The following is a 17278-nucleotide window of genomic DNA, read 5'->3' as shown; positions in this document are numbered from 1 at the left end:
ATTGCATACCTCTATCAGAAAGCACCTTCTTTAGATTGCTACAGTGAGTCAAAATTCTGTGATTGCAGTCATAGCAAATTCATTCAACGCTACAGGCAGACTCCCAGAGAAGCTCAAAGAAGTCTTGGGGCAAACCATACTGTGGCAGGTGTTGTGTTTGAAAGATTAAGAAAGGAATAATCTGTGTGCCAGAGAGGCTTAAAAGGCACTCAAGGCAGCATGACCTAGTCCTGAAGTGCCATCTCAGGATGTGCAAGACTGGATCTGAAGACAGAGTCTGCTTCTGACTAGCTTAAGTATTTCTCAGGTTGGTATCAAATGCAGCAAATCATATTGCAAAACATCCAAGCCTAGCTGGAAAGAGCCAACATGTTTTGTTTCAGCATTTCAGAAAAAGTAATGCAAACCTGTTCAGCTAAAATTGCTCTCTTGCTTTTTAAGATTTTAAAGATCCTCAAAGCGAAATAGGGTTTGGCTTTCAGAAACTGATAGTGACAAAATAAAATAACTTTATAAATAGCTATAATATCTTCTACAAAGTACCTTGTAGGAATCACCCTGGACAGAAATCAGCAACTCAGAAAATGATAGAGGTGACTACATAAAGCCTTTGACAGCAACCACCAAAGACTCAAGAGTTCATTGCAACTGAAGAGCACTGAGTGCCTGAGTTTGCTGTTAAGTGCTTACCCTTCTGTCATTTGTTATAATTAACAGACAAAAAAGCCCCTTTCCCTCCCACTTCCTAAGAGAATATACCAACTTCATAACAGAAGCAATATGCTCCAAATCTGGCACACGCACAAAGAAATTCATATCAAAGGCAGGTCTCACCACAAGTGGATGAAACTTTGCAGGAGAACTGTGTGTTAACACTATGTTAACTTACACAAAAAACTTACACAGAAGCAGCAATTTCCCACCACCTCCCCACCCCAAATTTCCCAACTTGTCACAAAGTCTCATGTTGTTTTAGCAACTACTGGCAGGAACATGGGAGTGTCACAAGAATTTCAGAATTTTTCGCTTTCACAAAAAGAGAGATGAATGCAATCCAAGATGCGTGCACTGCAATAACCTGTGAACTCAGAGGCAGAAGAAACACGTCAGAGGGTACAGAGCCCCTGACAAAATCCTCCTGACTCCTCAGAGCAATAGTCTTCTCCCAAAGCACTCCTCTAGAAACACCTGGAAACAGAACACCGTATTTTTCCATCTACTGGAAAGCAGCAAAATGATATTTTACCAAGGATGACAGATGCCAGTCTGAGTCAAATACTAGGCAAAACCTTCTCCCATGCCAGCACTTCCCACTGATATTGGGAAGACATTGGTCCAGGCACACTCTCAAATTACAGAACCACAGATTCATAGGACTTGGAGGGGGAAACAAGCAAACCACAGAAACATATACTCAGCTTTTGAGCCATCTGGTCCAAAAGGGTTGAAACATTCTCCTGCTGAACCTGACAGATGAAGGCATTGCAAACACAATCAGCATAAACAAAAGCCGAGATAAAGTTACCTGAGGACGATTGGTCAGAAATGCCTGTTGAAGCAATCTGGATAGCTGAGCCCAGCTTCTGGCTGCCATGTGGGTAGTAGGAAGCATTACAAGGTGCTTGAAATTCCACAACAAGCTCGAAGGTGTCTGGCACACTAACCAAAGCATTGGCAAGGTTCACCAGAGTGAGAGCTACTGCAGCCCTAACAGGCAGGACTGTCCCTTGGCACTGAGGGACACATTGAGACCACACTGTCACCGAGGGGCAGCGCACCCACACCTCAGACACTACACTTTCTTCTTATTCCTCTTTGTACTCTGCTGGCTCCAACTTCTTTATCTGTCACCAGATATTAATTAGATAATCCTAATTAATCAGAACATTTTGGTTTAATTGTTTTAATGGCATCCTGAGTTTGGACTCAATATATTGCAACTCAGGGCAGGTCAGATTTTACAGCTTGTTATATATTGTTTATCACACTTCTGTTGGGATGCACTATGACAGTAATTAAGCATGAGACAAGTGCCACTGGTGAGATTGCCGCAGTGGTGCAGTTGTTCATCTCTCTCTGCCTAAGCCAGAAGTTGCATCCTGTATAACATAGGAAGGGTAGAAATTCTCTTCCTGGACAGAAATGTCTGGCAGATGATGATAGGGAATGAAAGCAACACTAGTGTTTCTTTATTTCCTTGGGTTCAAATATTTCACTTTGTTACAACTGAATGAACACATGCAGCCTTGTGAAGCTATGGACATGCTCCTCAGTCTGTCATCAGACACAACATGCATTTTATGCAAGATGAATGGTTTAATTTGCTTTGCAACTGAATGCAACCAGAACAGCTGAAAAAGTTCCAAATCCTCCAGCAACCTCTGTGAATGACTTCTGATACCATCCAAAGATCAAGGAGAATCAGGAGATGGCACTTGGTGCCCTCTATGTTGCTCAGGGTATTAGCAGTGTCCTGCAAAATGGGGCCACCAATGGCTGCTCCAAACACCACTGGCCTTTTTTTCTGCCCAAATAATCTTTGCTCTTCAAACTTTTACACAATCAATGCCCCACAAGGAGTCCAATGCCACTGGTGACAAAGGTCATGAAACTACCAGGGCAGAATAGACTGATTCTCTGCTTAGAGCCAGCATGAATGTGATTTCTGTTCTCATGCATTCATTTATTCGGTACTTTTTCCCATTTTCTGTACTTTTTTTCTTCATTTTTAACAAAGTTTTCAGCACTGCATTTTCTTCTTTGAACATCAGGAAAAAAAGTTCAGCATGGTTTACTAGAACAGTGACTGGGTCTTATTTTATCTTGTTCACATGAAATAACCCACATGCTCTGATGAGAAGATGTAACCCAAATAATCTGTGTCTGAGCTTGCCCTGAAGAGGCATCTGGCAAAGCACGGTCATCCGCCCCAGCTATGGCCTGAAATCTTTTAGGAAAAGTTTGGAACACGAGCAGTAAGCCCTCTCTAAATCATTTGGGGCTGGAACACAGTCCTTGAGGTAACTCAGCAGAATATCCACGCCACCTCAGGGGATCGCTTAAGTTCTAATAGCATTATCAAAGGTAACTAGGTGATTGCAATTCATCCACAAGGTTATAAAAGCTATAGAATTTATTGTGATGCATTTTGTCTTAAATTCATTTGCCATTAGAATCATTGCAAGTTCAGGTCCTCTAATCTATCCCCCACTCAATCCAGAATCTGCTATGCCATACTTCTGCTGCCATCCTACCCCAAGAAAAAACTCTATTCTTGTTATATATTTATCACAGATCCTCTCTATCCAAAACAACTTAAATCTGGGAAACTGCAAGTTTAAAACACAGGAGAAGTCACTCTGAACACAATGGAAATTCAAGTACAATGTCTGCACTTAAGTGCTTACCATGACTAGTCTGTTTAGTGATTTTTCATGACTTTCCACAGGCTAAAGTACGTTTTGACAATCGTATCTGCTGTAGCTCAACAAAAAGCATCAAATGCATCCCTTTTGCAAGTTTATTGCAGTGACTGCAGTGGAAATGCCACAGATGGGCATTAGGGCATGTTACCTACCTGTTCATCACACACTGACTAATCAGGTAGACAAAAGCATTTACTCAGCTCACTCCAAACCCTTATTAAACATGACCCAGGGGTTACAGCTTAGCCACAGGAAGTGCCAATTGCCTGACCTTGAACATCACTATCTTTTTCTCAGTGTATTTCCCTGAACTGCAATATACACCTGCATATCTTTAGTCAAGCAAATGGCTCTTTTAAGGTCAGTAGCTTTAGGTGGCACAAAATTGAATTTGACAACTCCTTATGTGCACAACTCTGAAAAGCCACATGTGCTGTTGAAGCTACCTCAATCAAGGTGCCTATATTTCTAAACCTACTTTTAGACACCAAAATACAAGTGTCTTCATCATTAATAAGCAACTTCAACAAGAGAGGCTTAATTAAAATCTAAATTCAGACTTTAAAGCAATGCCTTTTTTTGTGATCCTGCACCATGGCGATCTCAGAGGCCTTCTACAATTTAGCTCCAGTGGTCTGTTTCCACAGATTTCTAGAGAAATACATACACTTACTCAGGAAATTCAAGAATGTGCCAGTATTGATCAGATATCATAATGAATTGGTCTTTGAAATCTATGCATCTAATGAAGCCCATAGAATTAAATAACAAGGGCATTGGACACCTTCCTTCTCTCACAATAAGCCACATCTTGAACTTCTTACACTAAGCCTGGTCTTTAAATGAGACAAAACTGACTTGGACTAAAGCAGAGACAAAAAGAAAAGATTTCAGAAATTACAGGCATTCTGCATTGTTCCAGTAACAGTGTATAAGCAAAAGACCTGCTGTATTTTAAAAGCTGGAGCACCGTATTGATTTATAATAGCAACTCATCAACACCATTATCTCAGCCTGAAAAGAAAAAAGAAAAAAGAGTCCCCATATTAGAGAGTTTCTAAATTAGAGATGGACTCCAGATCTCCTCAGAATAGAAGGACAAGAGCTAAACTCCAAGGCTTTTCCTTTGTGTTAAGCTTAGACGAGACAGATGAGGTCCAAGACACAGCACATAAATAATTGTAATAGACATCATAGCAAACCATTGTATTTACCATGGCATCATCAAAAACATGGTATCTTAAAACCAAAATTGGAATTTTGTTGTTTCAACACAAGTTTAACCTCCTAACAAAATTATATCACTGTGATAAAACAGAAACAATCCAAAAGGTCTTTAAACTTTGGTCATCTAAATATTACACATCAGATATTGCTCACTTAGAACATTAGCTCTTTTTCATTAGTAGGAATATCCAAAGTCACTAAGAAAGATTTGCTCTAGTTTTGGCTTCCACTTTGAATGGTCAATAGTCAAAGTCTCTGTTCATAAACTGCCATCTCTCTTTCTGTTGCCCACATTTTATCCTGGCAGTAGGGGAGGTTAAGTATAGTAAAATGTTTGGATAAATGTGTAAGCAGAATAACAGAGGTGAACTATGGAAACTACTGCACAGATGAATCAGAAGCTTCAGTTCTTGGATCTTGCTTCAGAATTGGATTTGAAAGTCTGGAGTTGATGCAAAAGATAAGCTCCGCATGGACAAAAGAACAACATTGTGTTGAGCTTCAAAATGTCAGAGGAGCACAATCCTAAAAGGCAGTTCTTATTTCCATCAGACCTTAAAACCATGAAATCTTCAGGAGTTGCTGCAAGCTGGCTCTAAGCTCGTTTGTATCAATTGTGTCTACCCACAATGTTTGAGCAGCCTCCACTGTGTCCTTAAACCTCAGAGGAGGAAAAGACCTGGTAATTCAATCTATGCACAGACTTTCATCAGTCTTGCTGTCACAGCCAGAAGAATTCGTGCTGTATGGTCTCCAGAGTTAACATGCAATATATGGCATTCAGGGCTTTTGAGATAGGAATGGCATTGCTGTGTTGGAGGCTAGGCAGAGGGAGTTTCATTAATTTTTTATCTATGAGTCTTATCAGCTTAAACAGAAGTAATCAATGCCAAATATTTTTTGTGTCAGAGATCAGAAGACTCAGTCTTTTGAGGACAAATTCTGATCTCAAATAGATCAATGCACACACATTATAAAATATTCCCTAGTTTCCAGTAAAAATCAGTAGAATTATCTGTCACTTGTTATGCTTATAAATCAGATGCATTTAGTTCCAGCAAAATAGAGGGTGCCAGTTCATACTTGTGTGTATTTAACATTTACAGTTATCTTAAAACTCTGTGTTGTCTGGTTTTAAAACCATAGACACTTACAGGTTCACACCACTCAAGCTTTGAATAAAAAGAGGAGAATGCAAGATTGTCAGTGGTAACACAGAAGCATCAAATTCAGTCAGATCCTTCAATTTTACACAGCAGCCATATCCAGTAACAACAGTACTGTACAGCTGTTCTTGGGCACCACAGTGCAACTGAAAACATCCAGACATGCATTTTCCTTAACTGATCAAAACAGTTTAACTACACCCCCATCCTCTTTATACAAATGCTTTCACACAGTAAGAATGACTTATAATATCCTGTCACCAAGTTTTACTACTGTCAGGGCAATTATTTAGGCTAAAGGGTTAGAGTTTGTTTTGTGTTTATCATTCAACAGCCTATTGCATTTGAGGAGATTGCACAAGACCAATAAAAAAAAAGCTTCTTGTATAGTACCTAGAAGTGATTAAACTGCAGCTTTGTGTGGTAATGACCTTTAGCTCCACTCACAGCTCAGACTGGTTGCACAACCTCAGCAAGAATCACTTTTCATCAGCATTCAGGGATACCCCACAGTTGCATGTTCATTGGCAGGTATCTAAAATATGCCTCTGAATCCTGCTTTCAGTAATGGAGTTGGAAGAGACACTACTTTCAACTTCTTTTGCTCCCTTTTGGTGCCTCTCTGCATCATTCAAGTCTCAAGTGAATTGCAGAAGGGGCAAATGATTAAATTTGAAAGATGTGTTAATCTGACTAGTGGTACTTCAGATCAGCACCGAAGATGGATCTAAACAGAGAAGGGAAACTACTGACTTTCATCATCTATAAAAACTAGCCAAAGAAAAACTATTTTCACCTGCATGAAAGCCCTATGTATGCAGACACTTCTGTCAAAAAGTAATAGTTTGAACAAGTACTTTAAGCCATAATGTACTCAGATACTTCGAAAATTAATAGTCTGATACAATTCATCGAGCACCTGCTAACATAGAGAGAACTCATCATGTCATTTATCATCCATTTTCTTAATAAATAAGTCTTAAGTGGAAAAATTACCATTTTCATTAACTGATTTTTTTTTCCCCAACTCTTTGGAAGAAACCTCTGTGTGTAGATCTGCCTTGAGCTCCTCTTTTTCAGAATTGTGTCATAAGTTATGCTTCCACAACTGATCTAGGCTATTTTATGTCACTGGTCATGTGCTTTGGTCACTGAGATCTCAAACTACAGCATCATTCATTCAGAAACAGGGAGTACAGATAATTTACACAGACAAGCCTGCACTACAGAACATAAGCCCACATGTCTTCTATGGCTTGTGAACAGGTTTGATCACCCCTGCTTTCAAAACAAGCTGAAAAAAATTGCCCACCCTTAACAATTCAGCAGGACTTCTGCTCAAGAGCCCAGGCTGCCAGACTGGGGGACAACACACTCACTGCTTCAAGTGGCTCAGGTCTCCCAGAATGGTTTTCACCTGTGAACTAATCGCTAGTCTTTATTCATCAGGAAGAAACTATATAGGTGAGAGGTGACAGAACACTACAACCTGGATTAATTTGCTGTTCAAAAGAGGTAAAAAGCTATGTACTTTATGTACCAGGGAGCAAGGGTGGAGAAGGAAAAGCAGTCACACCTTTGCACATGCAGCTGGCTAAGGTAATTGGTTTTGTTCCCTCCTAAAGTGACTCTTCCCCGCCTCCCCTCCCCCCCACCCCCCCCCCCATTGGCACATAAAATGCATCCAGGAGCCAAAACCATGGATGGTGTCAGTCACTCTAGCTCTTTTGAGATGAGGCAATATCCACTTAGGCTGAATGGGAACCTGCCCAACTACTAATTATTAGTATCTGTTGCATACCTCATAACAGCATTCAATCAACTGCTTTGTTTCCCACATGCAAGATGCACCACAGATAGAAGTCAAGAGACTTACACACTGGTATCATCTCTCCACACCAAGCTTAGAACCATCCCACTCATTTTCTTTCATCTTCTTTAAACTGACATTTCTAAAAACGTAAAAGTGATTGGAACCAGAAGGTCTAGCATGAGAATTTGTGCTGGCACAGGTCCTTCCACTTCTATTCACATTCACTGATACAAGCAGGTTCCCCTAGCCCAACCAGTACTTAAGGTCTTAAGTGAAAAGTGTTAGTATTGGTTTACTCTTCAGATAGAATTTGAATCATACAGGAGTCAAATTACAGCACCAGACAAACCAGACTGGATCAACAAAAGCTTCATGATCTTGACCAGTATAGACACTATTAAGTGAGTGCTGAAAGGACTTTGCTATTTAGCCTTATCTCCTGGATCATGAAGAGAAAACTTCCAAAGATCACATTCACAGCCTTTGGAAGCAAAGCCAGGAAGCTCCACCTGCCAGCCCAGCCTGCATTCCTCACCTCACAGCTGAGCCTTTCTCAAGCAGCATTAAGCACAGCACCTCTCCTACTCCCATTTCAGAGATGGAGGATGGCAAAAAAAAAAAAACCAACCAAAAAACCCCACAGTTGCTAAATGAACACAAGAAATCTCTCATGAAGCAGGCTTAGCCTACTTGCCAGTCCAGCAAGTGCAATACCTTTTGCATAGCTTCATCAGAGAAGGTGCATCATGGTAAGATGACCAACCCTCTATGCATCCCAACTGTGCTGAGAGCCCATACCATAAGGGATTGTGCTACTTCACAGACCACTTGAGCTGCAAAGGAACCCCAGGTCTCAGTGGTTGGATGTGCTAAGGAGAGGCCCCTACATAAAGCATTTGGTAAAAAATATCAGAATATGTTTGCTTGCTCCAAGTGCAATCTCAGAGGCACCTTTTCTCAGTGGAATAAGACTGACGCAGTGCCCCACGCACACTCGCAGTAAACGAGAGTCCCACTAAAATCCCAAGTGTGCAGCTTTCGTAGGGTTGGGGGAGCTTTCACAACTCGCTTCTAATGCTCTTGCGCAACAGTTGTATGTTTAACATTTCTAACCAGCTAAAATTGCTCTTTATATTTGATCAGGAATAATTTTTTTTTACCTTTGAACCTATTGCAGGGCAGGTTCAAAGGTTACCCGGGTGCAGTGTCGCCTGTTTATTAAAGCCACACACTGATGATTCGGGGCTTAGTCCTGCCCCAGGAGCTGGGGAAGCACCACGGGAGCTGGGGAAGCACCAATCCTTGAACACCCACTTGGAATTGTAAAGCAGCGAAGGAAGCAAACTGTACCAGCCTCTCCACCCTCCTCCAGCACTGAAGGAAGGTAAGCAAATCCCTCCTGATCAGAGCCCATGCTTCCCAAGTACTCAGCTTCCTGCTCCTGCAGAGTACTGCCAGTGGGATAATAGCCTTAATTTTCTGCAGTACCTGGATCCAATGCTCTCTTCACCCTCTGCTCTGTTAAAGGCAACAGCTATGTGATTGACTGCATGTTATTAAATAAGCAAGTCTGGGCTCAGGGGTGGCATACAGAGAAATCACAGCCTGAGCGACAGTAGCCAGCTGAACGCTCCCCTTTGCTATAGACTGGCTGGAACTGGAAATCTGCCTACCGTCCAGACTGAAGCCATTTTCTTATCAGTTTGTTAGTTATGCCTATTTAAAGAAACAGTGTACAGAGTGCCAGCGTCCCATTCAGACTAATGAGTAAAACAGCGTTCCAAAAATACAAAAGAATCATTTGTTTCCACAGCACTATGGGCAGTAAAAACTTGTTATATGCTACATCATTTATGTACACAATCTTATTGGCAACATTTACTACAATTAGACCTTAATCCCTAACTAAGAACATAGAAGCTGGATATAATACCTTTTCTAATGTTTTAAATGCACAATTCTTAAGAGTATCACACACCAAACTGCTGCCATCACCTTGGTACAACTGCTTGTTGTAGCTGTAGAGATGGAGCCTTCTCCAAGCTCTTGCTTGTGTACAGAGCTGTAACAAAGGAGAGGATAGTGGAGACAAAGATGAATATGAAATCAATCTGCAAGTAAGAACTGGCAAAAAGCATACTGCTTTTCCAAGTCCAAAGCCCATCATCCCATCCATACTACCTTTCCTGAGTAGTCCACTTTTGCTCTGAGAAGATCATTCATGTCCCAGTGCGGTTACTGTGCTTTACAAAAGCCAGACACTGCCCTCAAAAAGCAGAGCAGAGCAATAAAGAATAATTATTTTTATAGCATTAAGACAACAAACTAGAATTCAAAAATCATTCAAATAAAGTGAGCTTACACTTCCCATAGACTCACAAAATTTAAATCCAAGTTTCTAAGGGACAACAGAGAAAACTGTACATGAAGCCAGGGCTGCCCCCTTCATTTATTTACATCTTCTGCTATTTGTAATGTGTAGTAAGGCTGTTTTGGCATCTGGATAGGAAAAGCTTGTGTTATGCCATGATCATAAGGTTTGTTAAAAAAGCTCATCTTATTCATCCTTTATGCAAACCTTCTGTGACAGTGACAACAGAACTGAAAGAACTTGAACTGTCTATACACATACCCTACCTATTGCTCATCTTGATTTGCTAACGGGTATGAAGGATGCAGGCACACATTTTGTACATAGGTAAAAGAGAAACAGAGGTTGAGATATCTATAACTCAGCTCTATTTTTTTGACAAAGAATCACTAACAACAAGATCCATGCTTTTCAAAAATCTGGAATTTATTCAGATAATTTACCAAAAACTGAAAGCCTCAGCATTTGCATGTTACGGATTTCAGGGAAAGATGTGTTCTAATTTACGAGCTTTGAACAGAACCAAGCATTAAACAGAAGTTATCCCCCCCAAGGCTTTCCTGGTGCATCCCTTGATCCCAATTTATGTTGGAGCTGTGAGACCGACTGAGTCCAGCAATACAGTGTAGCCTTATCAGCTACATAGTAGGAGCTATGTGTTTTAGCAAGCCAAGGTGCAGGACAGGTTGTGTTTTGTATGCAAGTACATGCTATATTAATTCCATCCCAGCTTTGTAGTTGGTCTAGCTAAGCAGATTATTCTGAAATCATGCAGTGTAGAAATACATTCAGATGGGCAAACAGCTGCTAAGTGGAAAAACAATTCTAAAATCTGAGGTTAAGGCACTAAAGAACATAAGTGAACTTACTGTCTTTCCACCCCTCCAAACTTACTGCACAATACCAGTTATTAGGCAAACATTGAAAAGGGAAACTGCAACAGCTATAAACTTTTAAATAAAGAAATACAACTGTAAAACCACAAAGAAAATCCCAGTCATAGCAAGAAACAAAACTGAAGCTTGAAATATGATTCGTCGTTACCTTGTGCAAATAATTGCACAAATGTAAGTCTAATACAGCAGGAAGAGATGCTTTTGGGGGCAAGGAGGAGAAAAAACCCCAACCACCGCAACAAAAAAGCCAACACCAAAACCAAATAAACCAAAGCCAGCAGCAGAAATCCAACCCACTAGCAAGTCCATTACAGCAGTATATGAGAAATACTGTATTCAAAGTACTTTGTTGGTATTACAGGCTACAAAGGTCTGCTCACCTTAACATACATGCAGCTTTAGAGAGAAAATTTCTGTTGTTGCGAATTCAGCTTTATACATAGAGAAAATAATAGCAAACATATTATAAGCAATAAACGAAAAATGTAATTTCAAATGGTTTAGTTTACTTTGTACTTAGATCTTCATAAATATGTAAACATCAAGCTATTTTCATCAGCAAACAAAAAAAAAAATGCAGTAACTTTGTCCTGCATGGTGTGTTGGCTCTGTGGGGTTTTTTACAATTTTTTGTGGGTGTTTTTTTTTTAACCACCCCTCCCAGCATGCTTTTCTGCTTGCTGATTTATTTAAACTGTGGAGAGGGAACTGGCTGTAGTTTTTAAAATGAGTGTTACCTAATGAATGTTGGTTTGCCACTGTGCTAGTAAGGGTCTCACCCTATTTTCTGAATGGTAGTTGCCTGTAATCACTGCTTCTCAACATTATTTTTGATCTGCAGTGTTTTCTGGGTAAGTAATGAAGTTATACTTTATTTGTTTTATTGCTCATGAGTTTGGTTGTTATTACTCACATGGGCTTTACTAAAAGCAATGTGCAAGTGGAGTGATTAGCTTCAGGGCTCAAGATAATGAGTTCTTTAGGAGCCTGCTAGGAAGTCTCTGGTAGTGTGCTATCAGTTAGATGTTAACCTTGGGCTGAGTTAAGTTCAGATATGTATTTGCTCTTTGTTCTTCATAATGTAAGAGCTGTAATAATATAAAGTGATAGAAGACATTAGTACCTAGAAACTTTTAGTGCTACCTTTCCTCTGTGTGGCATTTAAGGTGCCTGATAATTTTAGTTTTCTTAGGAGTTTTATGTGAGTTTTCAATCTGAGCTTTAGCCCCAGCTCTTTAAAACGTGCTTTATCACTAGAGGTGGCTTCCTATTTATATAATGTTGATTATGCATGTTTTGCAACAAGTGAACCTGTATTATCTAATAGGATGAACAGTGATAGAACCTACTATACTGACAGTTTTTTTAAATTAGAAACTTTAAAGGGCTAGTTAAACATGTTTTTGAGGAGGTAGTTATATTTCTGAGTAGGTAGCTTTCAAAGAGAAAACCTGATACAAAAACTATATAAAAAGTTGGTTTTTCAATTTATCTGAGAAAATAACTTCTAGTAGTAAGTAGTATCATGGTGTTGTTGCACTCCTGATTGAGGGACAGTAATATCCAACATATTAAAATTCCTTTTTAAAAAATGACCTTTCTGTTTAAATATATTGGAAGTCGCAGTTCCATATGTTGCATAAGCAAAGCTCAGAAACCACAGAGCACTTCCTGAAAGTAATTTACTGAGAAGCCTCGTCCTTTCCCACCCCCTTGCAGAGCTTCTCAGCTAAGATCAAAGGGTGCTTGAACTGTTTGGCTTCGACTCCCATAAGAGGTGCTCTGAAAGCAAAGCCTAACTGAAGCTTAATGCAGGTTACTGAGCATTTTGCTTTGTGGTTTTTGTGTGGCTCTGTTCAGCAGTCACTGCCGAGCTTTTGTCCTTTAGCTTCTGCAGGGATGCTAAAAGTTAGATGTTCCTAAACCTTGCAGAACACAAGACTTCTTGCTGCAGCTGGAGGAAGATGGGATATAATGCGTTCAAGGAGTAAAGACTGGCACAGTGGCTCACATCTGCAGGATCACACCAGGCAAGAGCTGCACTGTGTAAGCAAATGGATAGAGTGAGGTACTGGTGGTTAACTAACTAATTAGTGACCCCAGAGGAGGTGGTTGTACTGTACTCTTCCTGCTTGAAAAGAGTCAATGTTAGCTTTCTAATGCTGACAAACAAGTTGTCATGAGCACCTGAAAAGTTTAGGCAAACTTGATGCAAAGAACTTAATTCTGTAAGACATTGTGCAAGGCAGTGCATGACTGTTGCTTCCAAAATTTTGTTGTCTGTAACGAACTATTGCAATGAAGATGACACTGATTTCTTCCTCCACATCTATGGGCTCGAAGATACAAAGCTCATTCACTTTCCAGTGGAGAGAATCTCCTCACTTGGAGAGCACAGAGAATAACTGTTTAATTCCTTGTAGCTAATGAAGGAATAGCTGTAGAGAGGGAGGTGCAGCAGAAATGCGAATGTGTACTCACTCCTGAACTCAAGGCCGTAAATCAGTGTAATCTCTTCTGATAAAAACTAAGCCTTTGCACTCTGGATCCTAATGCATCTTATCCCTGACCATTGATCAGGGTGGACAACCTAAGTAAGTATACTTTCAACTGTCCAGCATCCTATTGCACAAGAGGCTTAACAGGTGGTTCAAGACATCCTGTGCATTTTTTGTATCTTTCTGGTCCCTGGGAGCTGAGCCCTTCAGAACTCAGGGGCTTCAAACACTCCACCTCTGACCCCTGCATGTTTAAAAGCAACTGGTGCTCAGACTTGCCCTTGCAGTGGAAGCTGCTCTCTGTCAAAAGTGCTCTTTTTTGTGTGCTGCACTGAGTTGAGTTTTCACTAAGTTCACATAGATCAGTTATTATTTATGCACAGGGCACTTGGATTTGTGGGTTAAACTCTGCTTGCAGCTGTAGCACAGATCTAGGCTAGAGCTGTTCTCCTGCCATGGACAGGAAACTCCATCAAGTACAGACTCCTGTCCTCTCTCTGGGTCTTCTGCTTTGAGGGCAGCAGATTAAGTGGCTTTTGGAGGATACCAGAGGTGATAAACTAGCAGCAACTTGGATTTGACAAGTGGTTACAATAGAAGCTCTGGGCATAGGAAACAACTGTCCTAATTCTGGGAATTCAGACAAATTTACTGACCATCACTTGCCACAACTTGAATAACACACCTCACGTGCTTTGATATAAGTGACTAAAGCCCATCTGTGGCAGCATGGTTGGAAAGCAAAAGCAAAACACAGTCACTACAGTTTTTCAGATATGAAAAGCATTTTTTTGTGTATTGCGCAAGAACACATATCTAGGTATCTATGCTTTTTTTGACACAACACTAACTTCTGTAGCTTTAAAGGATGTTAGGTTTTGACTCCTGCATGTATAGTCTCATTTAGTGCTGTAAGTGGGCTAGTGAAGACTGTTATTAAAAAACCCTCAAAACCAAACCCTAGGAGCAAATGAGAGCACAGAATTTCCCAGGCTTTAGAGAGAAACTTGTCAACAGATCTTTCTTTAAATTTAAAATTCATTTGGCTTAAAATTGAAAATCATCCTTGACTAGTTGTAACAATGCTGGTTAGGCTATGCTGGGATTAGACTCCTGGCTGGTCTGTCTCTCTATGCAAGAGACTTGTGGAATCAATTCAGAACCAGAAGGCAAAAGTGCTGCTGTGTCTCTTGATCAGGTGTTCTCTCTGGACTTTTGAGTTCTTTGCTCCAAGCATAATTATCCTTCAGGGCTATGATTGATGGTCAATCCTCCTATATGTCTTGGTACAAACTGCCTTGCATCTGAGTCAGTGAAATAATGAGAATACCTCAATGGAAAAATTGACAGTGACTTCCTTGCTACTGTGTGGAGCATTTGGGGTTACTGGGTTCTGTAATCTTTACCACAAAAAGGTCAGACAAGTGTCTTTAGTACATTTTCTACAAAATAAATCCATATAACAGACAGTAGGTATTTGTGACAACTGCGCTGATCTGTCTGACTAGGCAGTGTTAATGCCAAGCAGTATAAATAAGTTACAGGGGAGTTCTTGGTGATATAGACATGATCCCTACTTTTGTTTCTTACCTCGAGCATGATACTCTAAAGGCAACCAATCCTTCATGGTTTCTAGGAAATTTTCTTAAAATACTTCAGTGATTAAAAATGGTGTAAGTGTACAGGCCTGTGGGCTCTGGTTACCTGCATACTGTTCTCTCACTGCTGATTGAAAAAATTCATGTCCAGGGAAAAGTTATGTGAAATGCACTAAGTGCAAACTCCTTTTGTCAGTCTGGGGATGGGAAAAGACTGGAAATAAGCCCAAACTGATTGCTGCTACTCAAAATTTAGGGGAGTTTGAACATGAGAATTCTCTAAAAAATGTGAAAGTAGATCAGTCAAGGCCTAGAAAGCTTCTAACATACAAGTGGTGCAAATCTGATTTGCTCTGTCACTTGGATCTACTAGTGGGGCTCTGAGTTAAAGGAATAAAGCTTATATATCCAGCACTTCATGGTGGAGAATGGAGATGCTTCTACCAAACTGCCTCAGTGCTCGTGCTGAAACAAAATGGCTTGCTCATGTTACCAATAGAGGAAGTGGCTGGCTCACACTTTAAGCCAAATACGGTTTAATCACCTACGGAAAGCTGCTTGTTAACTGCTCCAGTCGCGGGTTACAAGGCCAGATGAGTGACTCATATCATGAAGAGCAGCTGATTGCCAAACTCATTTTATTAACTTCTGTCTTCCAAACCGAGCAGTGTTAAACCTAAACTGCTCAGTAGCTTTGCCCTGAATATAAACTTAATCAGCAGATCTGGGTTTAGGGTTTTCTTTTCTCCTCAAGGCTCAATTGATGAAGGCCCAAAGGAAGGGTGTGGAGATAGGTGACATGCTACAGAAAGAACAGATTTGTGCTTCCATAGGTTCAATATGCCCAATAACTGGATTTGTCTATCAGTAGACAATTCCTGCCTTTCTTGCTGCAGCACAATATTTTTGGGCTCTCAGTACATGAAGCCAAGGCCAGAAGTTTTGAAGGGCACATGATAACAAGGCTTAGAGTAGAAAAGAGGACTAGGGAGTTGGTACTTCTCAGATCGGTAGATGACATGTACTTGGCAGCTTGGACTTGATGACAAGCCTTCCTTATCCAGATGCTGAGTGGGCAAAGATGCCTTTTCTCACTAGAGAGCACATTAGCATTGCTGATTAACACTGCCACCAGAAACTGAAAACTACAAAACTATAGAGCAGAGACAGATAATCTAACTCTGTTCAGTCTGGGTTCATAGCCCCAAATTCCAACTTTGATTCCTGGCTGAACTTACTCATGTTTTATAAAATACCTTCAACTTTCTTGGAATTATAGTTAAAGGGTAACTGGAACTCATTGCTTCAAGATGCCTTGTATTTTTCTAGTACAGGGATTTAGTTCCTCGCTGACATACTACCTACTGACTGGGTTCTTTGATTCTGTATGTAGGACTTTGAAAGGGTCTTACACATCTTGCAAAGTGTGATGTGTTGTGTCCTGCATAGCTCTTTACACACTTGCAAAGACAAATTGGTGAGATTTCAGTTGATTCAGAGAAAGAGCCATCATTTTTCTTGGTGATTCAATCTTGAACATGTCAGAACACTTTGAAGATTAAAGTACTTGTTGCTAAGGGAAAAAACTCTGGTAGATGTTTCTTTGTCTCTTATAAGTCTGCGTTCTCAGTTTTTCCTTCCCTGCCCTTGAAAGAAGATACTGGGGAGGATGTAAGCAGCAGAACTGTTTCTGTATTTCCCAGCTAGACTTTCAGTGCATACATTGACTTCCAGGTCACCATGTCCTAGTGGAAAGAAACCTTCACAGTTTTGACTTGTGTTGTATCTCATGGTGAACCTGCTGTCACTATCTGAAATATTTGTCTAGCATGATCTCTGCTTTCCAGTAGGAACAGCTGACAACAAGATATCGCTAGACCTACAGACATGTACATGTAGGTGTAACAAATGTGTGGTTTATCAATGCCATTACTATCTCAGCAAAATTCCTTTCTATTGGACAGTTATATATTCAGAAGTTTTCTTACTTCCGCTATCGATATAATTGAACTGTAAGATGTTTTGTGTTATACTTAATTTGGGAAATTATACTCTTGAATAGAAAAAAAATCTGTTCTTTGTGTGACCTCCTGAGGCTTCAGCTTTTTGTGGAGGTGGATGCAGCTCAGATTAAGATTTATGGGGAGGACAGGTGATTTGAGATCTCTTAAGAGGCTTAAAACATTGTGTAAGCATGCTTCATTATTGTACCAGAACTTTTTAGGGGCAAACTACTGAAATGACTTGCACTATTGCTTAACAAGCTACTTAAGTAACTATGGCT

The 17278-nt window shown here is 40.3% G+C and overlaps 1 protein-coding gene across 1 annotated transcript in view; it reads left to right on the top strand.

Moving 5' to 3' along the window:
- The window catches only part of ACSL5 (acyl-CoA synthetase long chain family member 5), a 33408-nt gene that overhangs the window by 2532 nt on the left and 13598 nt on the right, over positions 1 to 17278 (top strand). Inside the window, exon 2 of the mRNA XM_071563688.1 lies at positions 8809 to 9015. The gene's annotated coding sequence lies outside the window, so the exon portion shown is untranslated. The remainder of the gene's footprint in view (positions 1 to 8808; positions 9016 to 17278) is intronic.

The sequence above is a fragment of the Pithys albifrons genome, chromosome 9, assembly GCF_047495875.1.
Source record: "Pithys albifrons albifrons isolate INPA30051 chromosome 9, PitAlb_v1, whole genome shotgun sequence".
NCBI classification, from domain to species: domain Eukaryota; kingdom Metazoa; phylum Chordata; class Aves; order Passeriformes; family Thamnophilidae; genus Pithys; species Pithys albifrons.
This window is presented reverse-complemented; position numbering and strand designations above follow the sequence as displayed.